This window comes from Monodelphis domestica, chromosome 4 (genome assembly GCF_027887165.1).
Source record: "Monodelphis domestica isolate mMonDom1 chromosome 4, mMonDom1.pri, whole genome shotgun sequence".
NCBI lineage: Eukaryota > Metazoa > Chordata > Mammalia > Didelphimorphia > Didelphidae > Monodelphis > Monodelphis domestica.
In genome coordinates this window covers 285,060,459-285,074,894 of record NC_077230.1, presented here as the reverse complement: position 1 = coordinate 285,074,894, position 14,436 = coordinate 285,060,459, and the positions used below count along the sequence as shown (strand labels likewise).

Genomic DNA, 14,436 nt, shown 5'->3' with positions numbered 1-14,436 from the left:
TAGGATTTCCAGGATGTTCTCCTCTAGCCAAACAGATGACACTGAATAGATTTTATATGAGTATTGTGAAGATGAATGGAAAATATCTGTAAAAAGATTTGCTCTCAGGATAAATTCAATTTAAAACATTTCTGGTTTTATTAGTCATGTTAGCCTATTTTGAAGACTTTTCATAGTCTATTGGTCTTGGAAAGGGGTTGAGGAGAAAGTGCTAGCTCATCACCTTACTCTATCTCATTACAACCTGAAGCTACTCTCCAGTGTGTAAACAATATGGTCTATTCTCCACAAATACCATGTGTCACAAGTCTTTAGGTGACTGGAGTAAAAGTAATCTCCCTTGTTCTCAATGATTCCCCACACCCTAACCCAACCCAATATCCAAATTTATGTCTTGACCTAAGGAACACTGATATGAGTCTGGCATCTGATTCATCAGAAAGTTTGGATATATTTGGGCATTCAAGTGCAAGTGACAGTGCATAGGAAAGTACATCTAAATCCTTTGAAAACAATTTTATTTTAGCACCAAGAAGCTTTGGTGCTAGGTTCTTTGCAAAGATTCAGATAGAATGCTCAAGATTTTCTTAACCTTGGCTCCTGGGATTGGAATTCTACAGATTCTTTTTTTCCCCCTCCAGTTTGGGTTTTTTTTTGTTTTGTTTTGTTTTTTTTTTCTTGACTATTCAGTTCAATGGCAGTGAATTGCATTTCTCTCTGAGACTCCTCAACAAACAATTTACAGTGTAAATATATTTGTTGGCATGCAAATCACTCTGCATTATGAGACTTGATTAATATTATAATGTGTTGATGAAAGCCTGTAAGTGGTTCTTGGAACTAAGGTTTCAGACAAAGCTGTGCTGTTTGGGTGAAGAATGTTTGTTGAATATTAGATTAGGTTTTTTTGTTTTGCTTCCTTTTTTATTTTAAGGAGATGCTTGGTGTGAAGTGGTAACAAACTTCAAAATACACAATTAATTAACACAACCAATCCATCACTCCAATTGCACAAAAACACTCCTCCCCTGTGCACACATACTGCCTGATCACACCCAAGGATGCTTTGTCTCTTGTACATTCTTTGCTGAAGCTATTTAGCCTTTTGCTCATTGTTAGCATCTTGTCTCTAGAGAGATGTGATTCTGTAGTATAATATGGCTTTTAAACTCTGTGTGTATGTGTGTATTTGTTAGAGTGTGTGCCTAATTCCCAATCTATCCACTGAAATGCAGAGATAATGTTATGGGGCTTTGCTTTTGTTAAGATGAGGTTCTCTGAGGTTGCAGTCATAAGTATATATGTAGAGAAGGAATTGTTTTCCATTCACCTATGGCACCCCAGTTTGACTGCCATAAACAGCTGAAGTCTGACATTTTAAAATATAGACTGGCATTTTCCCTCTCCAAGAGGCATACTTACAGTGGATGGGGAAAAAGATAAAATAAAATAAAAGTCCATGAGCTTAGAAGATTTGCTATCATAATAACTCAGAGGTACCCTCTCTAAAATACTGATGAAAAATTGCACAGAATTGCTTAACTTTTTTTCACTTGATTATCCCTAAGTACATAGCAATCAAGAATTGCTTTCCTCATTTTTACAGAGGGTGCAACTGAGGTTTTGTGTTAGTGTTTTTATAATTCTGTAGGTCTGGGGATTGTAATTCTATATACTGAACTCTCAGGAACCAAGCCTTTTAGTCACAATTTAAAAAAAAAGTGGGATCTGGGATGTGGAAAGAACAGAAAAGAACAGGAAAGAACAAAAGTGATGGGTAATAATGATTGTTTTTGCATTTCTTTGTGTCACCAGGGCTTCTGCATCTAGTAAGAGCTTAAGAAATCCTTGCTAAATTGATTTAGAGAGGCGACCATTAGAGGAAAGAGTGGATCTGTATTACTGAAAAAGAAAACTCCCAAAGGCTTAATTCTGATATAGGTCAGCCTTATGACTGGTCCTTTCTTCACTATCTATGAATTATAGTTTCATCGTCATGCTTGAGAATGAATCCATTGTAGACCAAAGCGTCTCAGCATAGCTTCCACTGGTAAGGTGAAGAGAGGATTAAGATGTGAGATAGTCCTTCCCTAATTCCTGTTAAACAGAAAGACCTGAATCATTTTCCAACAAGTGATGGAAGAACGCCATTCCCCTGCCATGTTCACAACATCTTCTTGCACTCCAGGCTCTGTTTCTAATGCTGTACCCTATCTCTCACTTTGGCTTCAGAGAATTCATCATTTCTATTCTGACCCAGACTCCTACACTGTTTTTCTGTAGCCATTTTTATGGTGTGTACAGTGAAGACTAAAAACAGCATCTTATAATGAAGAGGAATGTATTTCCTATAGACAGCTCTTTTTCAGCTGGTTACTTTCGTTATAGCAATGGAGTCATCAAAAGGGCATATTGTAGCCACCATTAACCTAGTAAAATCTACCTCAGCGAAATAATTCTTCTTGATAGAGTTCATACTTTCTTCTTATTATCTAGGTTGTTCTAGTTATCTTAATATCTCACTATTATCTCTCTCCTCTGGCATTTCTCTGTTTCTCTTTAGTTTATACCACCATGAGAAGAATGGAGACTAGAAAAATAATTCAAAATGGTGTAGCAGAAAGAGTCCTACATAGACATGAGACATGGAATCTAGTCCCAGATCTGAAACTTTTAAACTGAATAAATTGGATATGTGGCTTAACCTCATTGTACCTCAGTTCCCAACATTCTAAAATGAAAGTGTTGGATTCTAATCTTTGTGAACATTTTAAATTTTAATTATTTGAAGTTCTTTTCTGTTCTTTACCTTTCCCACAATTATCTTATTCTCAGCTCTCCACACCACCCACTCTAGTTTTGTTTTGTTTTTGGGGGGAGTCTTAACTACAAGTTGATTTTCTGGAACCATCAAGTTTTCAGGCTATTTTATTTGAAAAAAATACAAAACACTAGAATGTTTTTTGAATTACCTACACTAACTTGTCATTGGACCCTTTTGATACTTTCTTCAAATGTAAAATGAAAGGATTGGAGTAGCTTATCTTTGAAGAATTTCCTACTTTTAGAATGACATGATTCTTGAAATATAACTGCTTATTTTGGATTTCAAAGCCTTCTATGAAGCTTTCAAGGCAGCTAGGTAGCAAAATGGATACAATGGCAGGCCTGGAATCAGGAAGATTCAGATTTCTGAGCTAAAATCTGGTTTTAGACACTTACTAGCTATGTGACCCTGGGCAAGTCACTTCATTCTGTTTGTCTGTTAACTCATTGGTAAAATGAACTCAAGAAGGAATGGCAAACTACCCTATTTTCTTTGCCAAGAAAACACCAAATGGGGTCACAAAGAATTATACATAAAGAATATCTACTGAAAACATAATAAAATGATATGACCATTTCCTGCTATTTCTTACTCTTTTATAATCAAAATTCTCTTCATGGATCTTGTTATGAGAACCAGAAATTTCCAAACTCATCTCTTTCCTGTATCTTTACTCACATTCTTTCTCAAGACTTAAAATTAACTCCCCACTTCTTTCTACCTATTAGAATCTTCAATCTAATCTTAAAGGCCCACTTCTTCCCTAGTCTTCTTTGACTGCTTCAAGTCATGTTAATCTTTTCCTTTTCTGGCCTCCACTAGATTTTACTGTCAGCAAGCACCAGTTTGGTATTGAATCTCATTTCTAGACTTGTTTCTGGGGCATTCACCTTGTTTCCTCAATTAGAGTATATGCCTCTAAACAATAACCAGGCATAGCTATACTTCTTTTATATCCCTCATAAGGCATTCAATAAAAATGCTAAGAAGTTAAAAAATTAAACTATTAACTAATTTATTTTATCACCTATATTTCCTAATTAATAAATAATTGTTAATTAACAATATAAATAATAATTAATAATAAGATAATTAATAAAAGGAACCATCCCTAATAACAAATAATAGGAAGAAGAGAACACAAAACAGTCTAGCAGAAGAAACATATCAGAAAAGTCTGACATTTTATGGAGTATGCTATACTCATAGTCTCTCCTCCTCTTCAAAGAAGTGAGAGAGGTGACTTTTTTATCTTTTCTTTAGGACTAAACTTGGTCATCATAATTCCACAGCATTCAATTTTATTTTTTTGTTCCTTTCAATTTACTTCATTGTAGTCATTATATATAGTTTTTTCTCAGTTCCACTTACTGTCCTTTACATGACTTCCAACAATTTTTCCCATGCTTCTCTATATTCATCATGTTCATCTTGTTATGACACAATAGTCTATCACATTATATACAAAAACTTCTTTCACAAATGATACTGGTATTTACCTGTCTTAGATGAAATGCTCCCATCCTTTTTTCTTGTCATACAATCTGTTGACATACTTTTAGAGAGACCAATATTGGGGTGGGGCAAGTAGGTGTTGCAGTGAAGAGAGAACCAAAGTTGGAATCAGGAGATTTCACCTTAAGTTAAAATCTGAACTCAGGCACCTACTAGTTGTGTGAACCTATTTGTGTTAATCCTATTTGCCTCAGTTTCCTCATCTATAAAATGAGCTGGAGAAGAAAATGGTAAACTGCCCTAGTGTCTTTGCCAAGAAAATCCATATTGGAGTCATGAGGGATTGAACAGGACTGAAAATGACTGAATGAGCAACAAAAGGTATTGGAATGGGTAAAGGATCTACAATTGACCTACCACTGGACAGGACACTTTTAAGCATTCCTTTCCTTAAGGACCTTGACAGGTGACATGTTGAAGAAGGCAAATGCCAATTCCAGGGTCTCTACATGGCAGTCAGTACCTTATTGGCAATATTTTAAAGTCTTGGTGATCTGAGTTCTATTTCTGACAAGCAGGTACCTGTGGGAGCTTGGAAAAATGACTCTTCTCTGAATCTTTGTGTCTTCATCTCTAAAATAAAATGCCTGGACTAGACCTTCTAAAAGCTTCATTTCAGCTCCAGTATTATATGACTTAGGATGTCTTAAGATGCAAACAGGACCAGCAAGGGTACAGATTCACTTGCACATATATAAGGATATGTCTGTGTATCCAGAAGAAATATTCCCTTTTTAGCAGACAACTCAAGGGTGCTTAATGACAGCTTCAAGTTCTGACCTTTGTTAGCTGCTGTTTTGCTCTGAGAAAGACAGGAAGGGGAGGAGGTAACATGCTATTTAACAGGGCTCCTTGTTTCTCTGAGCTAGAAGCCCTGGAATTATTGGCATAGGGATGTAGCCTGTTAATGGAATACTTGAGAGAAGACACATTGTGAATCTAGCTCTGCCTCCCTAGACTTGCCTTCCTCTTCTCGGGTCCCCTCTAGGGAATTCCTGACCAGAAAGGATGGAGGCCAGACCTGTCCCAACTCTTAATCTTTCAGGGGGCATTTCCTATCAAGAGGCACTGGGCATGCAGTGTTTTGTTCTCTGCAACCATGATTTTTCAGAGCCTGGATGTTTGAAGACAGGTTGGACTCCTTGCTGAAAGCTTTTATTGCCACACTTCTTCTCTAAGTAGTCCTCTGCCCTCATCGGTACATCTCTCAGCTGGCCCCTGAATGCCTAACCACATACTCAGAGAGACTGCTTTTGCCTGGCCCTAACACCCATCTAATTACCTCTTAATTCGCAGTCGCACATTTGAGGTGAGATAGCTCCAGAGACGAAGACACCTCTGAGAGCCACAGAAGAGAAGTGGTGGGAAGGGAGGGGGGATCCTAAAGAAAGAGAGCACTTCTTAAGAACATTGCCTTTTTTAAAAAAAGAAAAAGACAGCAGGGCCTTTTCCAGCACTTTTAAATGGTTGCCAGGGAAACAGAGCAAGGGAGAGTAGAAAGGTTAGATGGATATTGGATGAAGCTAATGCACTTTTTTCAAACGAGAACTGACAAGTGCTTAAGACTCTGAAGGTTCTGATAACTTCTTATTTTCCCTCTTCCTCTATCATAGCCTCAAGTACTTTTTTGTCACAATTAATTGTATTGTAATCATTTGTAAACTATAATTCATCTCCATCAGAGGCTTCTGTTGATAGGTTTTATGGGGCAAGGCCTTTTCCAATTCTTATGGAATACTTGGAATGAAATTTTTCAGCCATGACATAGAAGCAATGCTTTACTGGAGTTTAGTCCTGTTGTGGAAAGAGGTTATCTTTTCTTTTAATTAATTTGTAGGGGAACTGGCACTGATATCAATTCTTAGATGGAATTGGTCCCAGGAAAGATGCAGTGATCACTGTGACCCAAAGCCTAGGTCATCTTTCACATGCTAGAGATGATCCCTGCTCTGGAGCTCTAGCAGATTTCTGTCTTACTGTATTCTGAGGGTATTCTGATCTTAATGAGGAACCCTATCTTCCTGCTCTGCTCTTTGGGCTCAGGGATATATCATACTCTACCACCAATTACCTTCCTGTCTTTATAGCCATTGCTACCATTTGGTTCCCCATACTTGTTTCCACTCCTTTTTCTTTATTTCTACTGCTATCAGTCTGTCAACAAGCATTTATTAAGTGCTATATACAAGGCACTGGGATGAGTGCTGGGTTTATTAATAAGAAAGAAGAATCATTATTTTTATCCTCAAGGAGTTCATATTTGAGTGGGAGTAACAACATGCAAACCATGAATGTATTTGTGTCAATGGAAGTAATTTTAGAGGGAAGATGCAAATAATGAGGAGAGGTGACCAAGAAAGGTCTCTTGCAGAAAGCAGAATTTGAAAGAATCCAGGGAAGTCATGAGACAGAGGTTAGGAAAGGGAACATTACAGCTATGAGGGATAGTCTATCAAGACTTGAAGTGTCCTTTGCAAGTAATAGCTAGAATGTGTGAATTAGCTAAAGTAATAAAATCACTGAGTCCCCGAAGAGGAGAAGAGTACAAAAGGACTGGAAAGGTAGCAAGGGACCAAGTTATGAAGAGCTTTAAAAGCCAAAGTGAGGAGTTAATATTTTATTCTATAGGAAATAGAGAAGGAATGATGTTTATTAAACAGAAGTATGGTATAGTTTTGTGCTTTTCAAAGATCCCTTTGGCAGCAGAATGAAGAATGGATTGGAGCAATGAGACTTGAGTTAAGGGAATCAACTTTGATGTCTAGGCTGATATCAATGGCTGATTTCTAGACATGAAGAGATAAAGGTCTTGTGCTAGGTGGCAATTGTACCAGAGAAGGGAGCATATATCCGAAATGTTGTGAAGACAGAATCTATAGAATTTGGTAACAGATTAAACATGGTAATGGGGGGGATGAGGTGTAGGGAGGATCCACCACATACAAGATAATGTTTTTTAAGGTTATTGAAAGGGAAGAATAGTAACAGAATTAAAAGGCTAGGGTTCAATCTTGACTCTTAAATGTGTTTTATTTTATATTATTTTTAAACATGTTTTATTTTAACTTTTGATTAAATCATCTAAAATATACTTCTTTTTAAACTCATTCTGAATGGTAAGCTCCCAATTCCTTTCAAAATACCTTACTTTTATATTTTTCTTTTACCTTGTGATTAAATATAAGAATGTTAAAAAAGGCTAGGGTGACAGATAACTGAAAATAAATATAAAATAAATGCTTCTGATAGAGTAGAGATCCCTTTCCTACATAGGTAGAGCTAAATGGCTACAGACAGAGATCCTTTTCAACTCTCATCTGTGATTTTGTGAAAACTCTCCAGGGGAACCTGGGTACTCCTCAGATTTGCTGAGCTATTTTCTCTTGACTATCTAAACATCCATGAAGCCTGTTCTCTGGCATACTGGTTCCATTCTGACCTACCTACCCTAAAAATGATATTGTTTATTATCTAGTGCTCCATGTCTCTTCCTGTACCCCCACTAGGTTTATAGACAGTCTAAGTCAACTCTATTACCTAATCTTCCATCCCAGGCCCACTCTCAACCTGTCAGTGAATATTTTGATTCCTTTTGGTCTCTTAACACTTCAGTCATATTTCCTTCTAATCACTAATTAAGTGGGGCTACCTTTATCACTACCAAACGTGGGACGAATAGAAAAACAAAACAAAACTCACAAAAAATAATATCATGATTGTGTGCCATCACCTAGAATAAAAAGAATAACTCAACTGAGGACTCAATTCATCCCCGAAGTTATTAATATCACATTTTCTCATAGACTCTCTGGCCAAACCTAGAGGGGTCAATGAAAAAGACATGATGAAATGGACCCTGAAATGGATTGGTTAATTCTGTCAGACTCAAAGGAAATGCATGTGAATGATAGATGAAGAGAAAAAGAATATAAGAACTGGTTTCTAGAGTCTGAGCACATTTGTTTTCCATGGTAAGAACTGACAGTGACTATGCTGATCTTCCCCATAGTGAATATTTACAGTGGACCCTTTCACTTCACTAGAGCATAATCATGAATTTTAGTTCCACTTGGTTTCTCCATTCTGGCTTCTAGTGAGTATTTATACCTCCTATTTCATTGTACATTGTCCTATTCTATCTTATTCTTTGTCCTTTCTGCATTTAACACTCAATTTTCACTGTATTAATTTGCACATGTAATTTATTGTTTTGTATTCCTCAGACTTTAACTGAGTGTGTGGAGGGTTATGCATGTATACATACAAATACTTGCAGGCATATTTCCTTTATTCCCCCCATTCCTGCCCAATGGTAACTGCCACATTTTTTTTTTTGGTACATAGTTTTGTGGGTGTTTATCTGTTAGTTGTGTCTGACTCTTTTGTGGCCCCATGTGGGGTTTTCTTTGCAAAGATACTGGAGTAGCTTTCCATTTCCTTCTTACACTCATTTTGTAGATTAAGAAATTGAGACAAACAGGGTTAAGGGCCTGGCCCTGGGACACAACTTAGGCTAGATTTTAACTCAAGTCCTTTGGATGGTAGTGCTGGTTCTCGATCCACGATGCCACCTAGCTGCCCTGTTGCACATACATTTTTAAATGGTTATTGAATAACATACCCAGTTTACACTCAGTGTAAAAGTTTGATTGATTAGCTAAATTATGTATCATGATTTTTTTAAACCTTGGCCTTCTTTCTTAGAATGGATTGTGATGAAGAAAAGGGTTGGTAAAATGGAAAATTCTCCATAAAATGAACTTCTGCACTTGTACACACATCCCCAGATAAGTGTGCTCATGAATACAGATAATATGAGTATATATGCATATGTATATAGATATATAAACCACAGCAGCTCATACTGACAAAGTATTTGTCTATATGTATACAATATACATAAATACAGAAGTTTCAACGAGACGTTCCTTCAATCATTTTGATAGCTATTATTTCTCTCCTACAAATTATATTCTATAAGCAAAGATCCCAAGTACCTTTAGCCAATAATGCCCATGTGATAGAACTCATCATCAGTCATCTTGCCATCATAGTTGTCCTTTGCTGAATATGTTCTAATTAGTTCTTCTTCAAATATAGCTCTGAGAATGAACTATATATCCCCAGAAATCATCTGGAAGAGCATAGTCCTCCATCGTTTTACTCTTCTAGACACAGTATCATTTGCTCTATAAGTGTGTGTATATATATATATATGTGTATATATATATATATAAAATTTTTATATTTTATATTTGTATATATTGTATTGAATAAATATATATTTAATATTAATTTTAATATAAAGTAAAAATAAAATATATTTATATATTTAATGTATTCAGAATTATATTTGGGAAATATGATCTTTAGGTACTTTTTGAAATAAAAAAGCCATCTTCTTTTAATACCAGTATCCTTTAAGTGAGGCTCTGTGGGTATGAAATCATGGAACCTCACAGTTGCTGAAGTATTAGAATTTTAAGTGACCCAAAAGGCAATAAAGAGCCACATATGGTAGGCGCCAGTAGGCTGCAATATATTATTAATGAGGGCTCGTGTATGAGAGGTCGTATAAAAAATATCACCTGTGAAATATATGATCAAAAAAGGAGATAGGCCAGTCAGGGACTGAGAGATGGAAGTAATAGATGAATAACCTGAATGCTCTACTGGTACACAGGTTATATAAGAGGCCTAGAAAAACCTCGATATTCGTAACTCTTACACTGGGATGCCCAATGCATTCTTCACTTTTTAATTTTAAATTCATATTTTTATGTTTATATACCACCATCATTTCTAAATATATCTTTTCCCCTCCTCTATTCAATGTGCCATACCTGTAACGATATTTTTTTAAGAGTAGTGAAAATAGAACATTTTAGTAAAACTAATAAGCACATAAAGGTTGTCTGGCAATGAATTCAATATTCTATACTCATAATCTTCCATCTTGGCACAGAAAGGAGAGTGGTCCAATTTCTCACCTCTTCTTCAGAGACAATCACCATCATTTTATTTACATTCCATTCAGTTCCATTTCACCTTCCATTTTGCACTTCTGACAATTTTTTTAGTCCAAATTGAAGATCTTGTATTTGTCTATATTCAGATTCATCATATTGGATTCAGTATTCACTATCCAATCAGTATTGGGGGGAGATCCAGATTCTAAAGTGTTCTTATTACCCACCATCTCTTAACTTTGTTTATTGAAAACACACATATAATAAATACAAAATTAATAAAACTATCGAGCAAAATGGAACTAAGGAAAGTTAACAAGATTTATTAACTAGAGAACATCCTCCAAACTGACAAATTTTAAAATTACTTTTCTTTATTTCTATTTACTCTTTCAGTCCATCCCAATTTCATCAAAACATAGTATCTTCAAGCCCATATCTATCTTCTGGTCTAGAATAATAGAATGAAAGAACTATTATTTTTGTAATACCTTGCTGAAATCTAGTTATACTTTATCTATGGCAGTCCCTTACTCTACCAATCTAATAGCAGTGTCAGAATAAGAAATTAAAGGATTCTGGCCTTACCTATTCTCGATGGGATCATTCAGGCTCTTAGCTCTGTTTTTCTCTCTAAATATTCAGAACTTGTTTGTTCAAAGAGGAATTTTATAATTTGACCAGAAATTCAAGTGAAGTTCATTGGCCTCTCTTTTAATGACTCCCTTACCTTCTGTTTTTTTAAAATATTGTTTTCATTACTTACCTTTTTCTAGACCTTTGCCAAGAATCTTGTTTTCCACAATTGTCTAAAGATTTTTGGAAGTAGTTCAGAAGGTAGAGATACATATTCTTTTAGTACTCTAGGATACAGATAATTTAGGCTTGATAATTTGAAGTCACTAATGTAAGTTAGATGATATTTTACCATCATGATAGTTATCCCATTTTGTTCCATCCTCTTATCTTGAAGATTGTTCTTCTTGCTAATAAAAAAGGAAACAAATTAGAATTAAGTAGTTTTGCCTTCTGAGCATCTATTCTCATCTACTATCATCATCCCATTATTCTTATCAATAAAAGGAGACCATAATACATCTATCTCACATATTTCTTGGGAAGAAAGCACTGTGTAAAACTTAAATTGCCATTTTAAAGTGAGTTATTATTGTTTTATTGTTATTATTATTATTCATCCTAAGGAGTCATCTTTGTTTCTTTTATTTTACTTTCCTTTATCCCCAACATATTAAAATACCCTTCTGTTTGCCTTAATATTTTATTCTAGCCTTAAATTGTTCTTAGTGAGAGCACTCTTGGTATTCCTTCAGGACTTTGCCCCTTTATATTTAATTTTGTGTTTTTGGATTGGAGGTGGAGGCAGCTAGATGGAACAGTGTTTATTTATATACATACATGTATGCATTATGCATACATGCTTATATATCTATATATATATATAATACATATCCAGAAATAATCCTTTTTCTGAGTTCAAAACTAGCCTCAGTCACTTACTAGCTGTGTGGCTCTGAGTGAGTCACTTAATCTTGTTTGCCTCAGTTTCTTCAACTCTAAAATGAGCTGCAGAAGGAAATGGCAAAACACTCCAGTGTCTTTGGCAAGAATATCCCAAATAGCATCACAAAGAGTTGGACAGGACTGAAAAATAACTTAACAACAATAAATACATTCATCCTCAGCTTGTGGCATTTAATTTATTCCTATATTTCCACATTGGTCACTTTAGAGGGATTTGCTTTTCTTCCTCAAATGAATTATTTGGGTTTTTTTTTTCCAAAAATTTGAACCAAATGACATTATTTTCCTCTTAGTGATGACTTCTTCTGTTGAATGGAAGGCAGCTATATATTATCCATCTCTTCTATGAACTATTTTAAACTATTTTTAAAGTATCATCTCTAAATCTAGAATGCATAGCATACAATATTGAGTTTTTTCTATCTATACCTATATTAAGTATGAAATGATAGAGCCTAGTCATTTCATTTTTTAAAAATTCATAAATGTGTGAACTCATGCAAAACATATTTCCATATTAGACATATTTCAAAGAATCAAGACATACCTGGCCTGCTTCCAGAATTCATCATCCATTTATTTGTTCTGATGATATGGATCACCATGTACTTTTCCCATGATGTTATCCTTTCCTCTTTAATTGACCCTCTCTCGAATGCTTTTCACTCCAATTCATAGATTTACTAAAATAAGTGTGTTTTCTGCATAAATCTACCCTTGTTTGTCAGACATAACCACCTCTTTATGACCTATCTGGAATTTTCTTGGCAAGGATACTGAAGCAGTTGGCCATTTCCTTCCTCAGGGAATTAAGGCAGAGGTAGTGACTTGCCCAGGATCACAAAACTGGTGAGTTTCTAAGGCGAAATTGAATAGGGTCTTCCCAACTTTAGTGCTTTATCTGTCAAACCACCCCTTTTAAATGAATATGTTTTCCATAAAGTATATCCTTCCTCAAGCACATTCTATTCATGATTCACAGCCTGCTAAATATTGGTGATATCTCCAAGTTCACATTTACCTCTTTCTATTAAGATCTTTAGCTCATCTTACCTGTTTCTAAATGTTTCAATGATTACTTAGATTCTAGTTAACAGAATTTTGGAATTTAAATAGAGGAACAGACCCCTGAGGCCATTTAGTTCAAACTATATTTATACCAATTTAAACATTAACAACTACTAATGATTTAAATTTACCACTTTCCTATAATGAAAAGGAAGTGGAAAAATGGAAACAAAAATTCAAAGCAAAACAGATTAATGGAGTGTGGGTGTCATCTGAAGGAAAACCCCTGCTCCCTAGAAGTTTCTATAACCAAATTTGCCAATCTATTCATAAAAATGGTCATTTTGGCACCCAGGGCATCGTGGACTCTGTTAAGAGAGTATGGATAGCCCCTGGTATAACTACTATGGCCTCTAAAGTGTGTTCAGCCTGCTCTACCTGCCAGGCATATAACCAACATGCATTTCGTGGAAAAGCCTTTGGTGGACTTCCTCTGGCTTACACACCTTTTGAAGATCTACAAATAGATTTCATAACAATGCCAAAGGCTGGACATCATAAATTTTGTCTAGTAATTGTAGATCAACTAACCAGATGGCCGGAAGCATTCCTGCGACCCGAGCCACGGCGAATTTTGTTGCAAAGATACTTTTAAAGGAAATTATTCCTGGTTTTGGCCTGCCAGCACCTATTGATTCCAATAGGGGGAGTCATTTTACTGATTCTGTTCTAAATCAGATATATTCTTGCTTGGGAATAACTCCCAAATTTCATGTTCCATATCATCCCCAGAGCTCAGGCCAAGTAGAGAGGATAAACAAAGAACTTAAAACTATGATTGGCAAATTATGCACTGAGACCCATTTAAAATGGCCTGAAATCCTACCTCTGGCCCTATTTTATCTTAGAAGCAGGCCTAGAGGAGACTTACATATTTCACCATTTGAGATGCTTTTTGGACATCCACCTATACAGGCTAAGCCTTTCTCCCCGGCATATACCTCACTATTAGGGGGAGATATTACTATTGCTTCCTATATACAGGAGTTACAGCACAAACTACGTGAACTTCATGAATCCGGAGCTGCAGTACAAGCTGGACCACTAGACTTTTCTCTGCATGACCTGAACTCAGGAGATAAAGTTTCTATTAAGAATTTCAAGCAAACTGGAGCAACTCAGCCTTCATGGGAAGGACCATTCCAAATATTATTAACTACTCCAACATCTATAAAGATTGGAGAAAGGGACTCTTGGATTCACTGCTCACATGTGAAGAAAGCATCTTCTGTTAAGACTGATTGATGGAAACCTATCGCATGCATTGGAGATAATAATCCATACACAAATGGATGCTGTTTTTTGAGAACACATTGAATTACTGATTTTTTCCTTATTTTTATTATTTCTTTTCTTTATTTTGATTAGAATATTTTTTCTCATTTTTGTACTGAAGGTACACATAATTAATATTAATATTTTTTTTTCCTGCAGTAATAGAAGTTAACATATATTCTTGCTATAATGTCAATGCAAAAGCTTAAAACTACGGGAACCTGCCATTTATTGATAAAA

The 14,436-nt window shown here is 35.5% G+C and overlaps 1 protein-coding gene across 6 annotated transcripts in view; it reads left to right on the top strand.

The window, feature by feature from the left end:
* OPCML (opioid binding protein/cell adhesion molecule like) overlaps positions 1–14,436 on the top strand; it is a 1,618,997-nt gene that overhangs the window by 1,079,686 nt on the left and 524,875 nt on the right. The window lies entirely within an intron of this gene.